Source organism: Penaeus chinensis, chromosome 33 (genome assembly GCF_019202785.1).
Source record: "Penaeus chinensis breed Huanghai No. 1 chromosome 33, ASM1920278v2, whole genome shotgun sequence".
In the NCBI taxonomy this organism is placed as follows: Eukaryota; Metazoa; Arthropoda; class Malacostraca; order Decapoda; family Penaeidae; genus Penaeus; species Penaeus chinensis.
In genome coordinates, this window is record NC_061851.1 from 24,911,228 (window position 1) to 24,916,227 (window position 5,000).

Genomic DNA, 5,000 nt, shown 5'->3' on the forward strand with positions numbered 1-5,000 from the left:
GAGGGGCGTTTCTGTTTGTTTGTGCGTGTCTCGTTTGTGTTTTCGTAAGGGAGAGAAGGAGGAGGAAGAGAGACAGAAAGAGGGCATAAGGGAGACGAAGAGAGAGAGAGAGAGAGAGAGAGAGAGAGAGAGAGAGAGAGAGAGAGAGAGAGAGAGAGAGAGAAGAACAGGAATGATGGAAATCTAAAAATAAATGAATAAATAAATAAAATAAAATATCGAATAATAGGAAGGGGCAGTGTTATCACAAGGTCATCCTGTCCAACGCACTCCTCTTTTTCCTCCTGCTCTTCTTCTTCCTCTCTAATCCTCCACCTCCTCGTCTCCATCTCCTCCTCCTCCACCACCTCCACCTCCTTGTCTCCATCTCCTCCTCCACCACCACCTCCACCTCCTCGTCTCCATCTCCTCCTCCACCACCACCTCCACCTCCTCGTCTCCATCTCCTCCTCCACCTCCACCTCGTTGTCCTCTTCCTCTTCCACCACCTCAACCCCCTCGTCTCCATCTCCTCCTCCTCCTCCACCTCCACCTCCACCTCCTCCTCTCCATCTCTCCTCCTCCTCCACCACCTCCTCCTCTCCATCTCCTCCTCCACCACCTCCACCTCCTCGTCTCCATCTCCTCCTCCACCACCTCCACCTCCTCCTCTCCATTTCCTCCTCCTCCACCACCTCCACCTCCTCGTCCACCACCTCCACCTCCACCTCGTTGTCCTCTTCCTCTTCCACCACCTCCACCACCTCCACCTCCACCTCCACCTCCACCTCGTTGTCCCCTTCCTCCTCCTCCTCCGCCCGTAAGTCCCCTTCGCATAATCAGGTGATGAACCTTAAAGGCGCCCAGGTTCGTCTGCAGCGTCGAGGTGAGTGCCAGGTTCTGTGCATGCTGTATGGTGATGGTGATGATGGTGGTGATGGTGAGGGAGGACCCGGGTGCTCGACGCTCTCGTTTGAGGGAGAAAGGTAGGTGTGTTTCCTTTAATTCTATATTTATATGACTAATCATGAGATTTTTTATATATAGAAAAAAACATAAGACTGATGAAAAGAAAATAATGATTTAAAACACTTTTTTGTATATATCAGTATAAAAACAAAAAATGTTAAAAATGGCGTAACACAAAATATCCACATATGATTATAAAGAAGAAAAAAAAAATAACCGGGAAGATAATATAATTTGAAGAAGCGCGGAATTGGCACAGGGAGAAGAGAGGAAGGAGAAAAAAGGATAAGCAGGAGGAGTAGAAAGGGGACAAAAAAGAGAAAAAGACGAGAGAACTGTCCTCCTCCTCGCTGAGGCAGTCGACACTTCCCCGTTGACCGCTCCGCCGCATGGTTGCTTCTGCCTCGTCTCCCTCTTTATTATCACTCTCCCTCTCCTTTCATTTGCGCGCGCGTGTGTGTGATTTGTCTGAGAATGGGATTTACTTAATCTTCTCTTAGTTTTATTTCTCTTTTTTATTTATCAATCTATTTTTTTTTTTTTTTTTTTTATATATATATATCTTGGTCTATGTTATGGCATTGTTGGATATTCCTTCTCCCTGTTTCCGTAGACTTTACTTTTTTCTTCTTATTTTTGCTCCTTGATATTTTCAATCTCGTGCACATCGCTGTATTTTTCTTTTTCTTTTTTTTTTATTCAGCCAATCAACTTTTATCACTTCCTTGCACCTCCCACTTCTTGCCGTTTTCTTTATATCATGTTATTCGCACAATCGTAGCTCCGAATAATAGAACCGCAAGTGCAAAAGGCCGTGCAAGGCATGTGGGCTCGGCGCCGGTGCGTGAACGGGCGGCAGGGTTGTCTGAGGCGGCGGAAGTAGTCAAGCGGCAGGGTGGTTCGTGGTGGCGAAAGTAGTCGAGCGTGGCGCCTGTTCCTGCTCCGCTCCGCTGGCTCGCCCTCGCTCGTTACGCCTCCAAACTATATAAAAAACGAAGAAAAACGTAAAGAAGGAGATTAAGAATATACTAAATGTGTCCGAAGGGAATTCAGTAAAGAGTTTGAGTTTAGTTTTGTTCATGTGATTTGGTTTTGAGATTGAATTCAGATGACATTTCCTGCTTTCTCATATTTTTTAATGATAAATAATACAATGAACTCCTTGCTTACCAACCCTGCCCTGCCATGCACCGGACGCTCCAGCGTGACCATGCACGCTGCTCGGACGTGCATGACCTGAAGCTAACCAGAACCAGCGGTCTTGAGAAAACCTAAGAAAAGGTTGCACTTCCCTTCGGCTAAAAGTTACTCAGATCCTAGAAATTATTTTTAAGAGGGGGAGGGTTCATGTTATACCGTTTTCATTGTCATTAGGTTTAGCGATTTTTTTTATACCGTTTTCTATGATGGCTTTAGCTATATCGTAAAATCGTTTTCATTGGTGACGGTATTAGCAATATTGCGCTACCGTTTTTTTGGTGATAGTTTTGGAAATATTGTAAAACCATTTTCTTTAGTGACAGTTTTTGCAATATAACACCATTTTTTTCTCTCTCCAAATGTAATAACAGAAAACGGGAAGTATGGCCGATTTCTGCAATGGCTTCTGCGTCTCTTCTCTTTTATTGGCTGCCTGTCACCGAAAGCTTGTCACGCCAGTCTGGTTTTCTTTTCTCTCATTTCCTTCTACAGTGGCAGCATGCGATCATGTCACCCTCTTGAAGTGATAACCTGAGAGATGTGGGACCCTGAGATGTTAGTGTTGTCTGTACCATGTTTTTTTCATGAATTTTTCATTATGTTTATATTCATATTTTATATATATAACACCTCCGTCTTGGATCTTGAACCTCAAGGACTCACCAAGCACACTGGATCATAAGACCTCGAGGTTTTTATTCTTTTAAACTCTAGTCCTGTGAGAAGTCCCCCCTCCCCAGCGCCCCCCCCCCCCCCTTTGTTTCAGTGTTCACTCTTGCTGATTCAACAACATATTCTTTCTTTGGGAGAATTTGAAGTACGCTGATTTCAGTCTGTATTTGAGTGAATCATTATTTACTTACTGCATACATATCTGGCAGCAATATGTAGTTTTTGTGTCTTGAAATATTGTATACTATATACATACATTATATATACTTGGAGAAAAAACAACAACTTTTGCCAGCTTCTTTCATATATGTATATATCTTTTGAAATATTGAAATCTGCAGTTTTATTAATGATATTCACTTTCTGAAATACTGAAGTAATTGATACATGTTAGATTACCAAACAAAAAAAAAAAAAAAAAATTAAAAGTTCCACTAGATCATATTTAGTGTATATCATCAACACTAATGTAAACTTGCCATTTCATATTGTTGCACAGCTTAACAGTAATGAAAAAAAGAAAAGAAAAATGAAACTACAATAATTTAACCAATTTTATTTCAAATAGTCTCATTCCTCCCAAATGTCTCAGAATTTTATCACTGGTTGGTACCTAAATATGGTCTATAATCTAAAACTTTCTCGGTGTGGACGGCGTTTATTCTACTGTGAGTTTTGCCAGCTAGTTAACTGGTGGCAGCAGTATCCCATGTTGGCAAAATGTTATGGTTGAATAAATCGTGTTGGGCTATGGAATGTGCGTGTGTGTGTGTGTGTGTGTGTGAGAGAGAGAGAGAGAGAGAGAGAGAGAGAGAGAGAGAGAGAGAGAGAGAGAGAGAGAGAGAGAGAGAGAGAGGTGATTAATATGTGTATGGGCGTTAGCGTGCATGTATGTGCTGTTTGTGTGCGTGCGCGCGCGCGCGTACGCATGGACATGTGTTTGTTTGTGTATATGTGAGTGTATGCATATAGTTTTGATTCTGATAATGATATTCCTTTGTCTTTCCTTATCCTCTATTCGGCCTGTCACACCTACCATGTAGTTAATAATTTAACACTTAGAAGTAGTATATCTTTCCACTTTGCAACAGCTGTTGACCTTCATATAATTGATTTCATTTAATGTTTCATCTGCAACCTTACTTTGCTTTTACATCTGACCACCCTTCTCTCTCTCTCTCTCTCTCTCTCTCTCTCTCTCTCTCTCTCTCTCTCTCTCTCTCTCTCTCTCTCTCTCTCTCTCTCTCTCTCTCTCTCTCTCTCTCTCTTTTACAAACATGCACACACATACACAGTAGGCCTATACATGAACTTTCTATGCATGTGTGTGGAAGTCTGCGATCTGAATTGTGTGATGCGTATGTGTGCTCCTACACTTATCTTCGGCATTGAGACATTTCCCCCACATTCACCTCTTGTTTGTTTAATTTATTTTTTTCTCCTGGTCTCTTTAAATATTTTTCTAGTTTTAGTGTTTCATCACTACATTTATCCTCATGTATTATTTTTCTTCATTCTTCCATAAATCCTTGTTATTGTACATCCTTTGAGGTTATTGGTATCACACTTTCCAGTCAATCACTTGCCTGTTTTATATAGTCCTGTCCAACCACAGCTGATATATCAAATATTTCACGGATTCATCTACACACGTGTATTTTGAAGCTATCAATACTGCACCAACTTTTTTCTCTTTAGTAGTGTACTCTATTTTGTTGTGCAAGGATTTGCATTATTAATATATATATATTTTCTTTTTCTAGTTACTGTCACTTTTCATAACACCCACTTCTTATCACGTTCACCTTTATCACTTTCACGTTCAGACTTTGCATCCTTCTCCATTTTTATTTCCTTTTATTCTCATATCATAAATGTTTTGGTCTACTTAGTACATTTTCACTTCGAAATATTTTATACTTTATTCTTTTGATATGTTAATTATGCATAATTTTCATTAACTGTTCCTTTGACTTTTTTAAGGATAATTCTTCGGTTTATGGTTGGTTTCCTTAATTCTTCTAAGTTACTTTAACGTTCTGGGCTACAACTATCTGACACCATTTTGTTCTCTTATTTTTCAATCTTATTTGAACACCAGCTGCTGCACGGATCCCACTGCTGCCACCAATTATCTATGTAGTCAGTGTATTTGGTCAGTGTGCGTGTGCGTGTGTCAG

General features: G+C 40.8%; 1 protein-coding gene across 24 annotated transcripts in view; it reads left to right on the forward strand.

Annotated features, from left to right (window-relative positions):
* LOC125042989 (proteoglycan 4-like) overlaps positions 1–5,000 on the forward strand; it is a 649,815-nt gene that overhangs the window by 588,129 nt on the left and 56,686 nt on the right. The window lies entirely within an intron of this gene.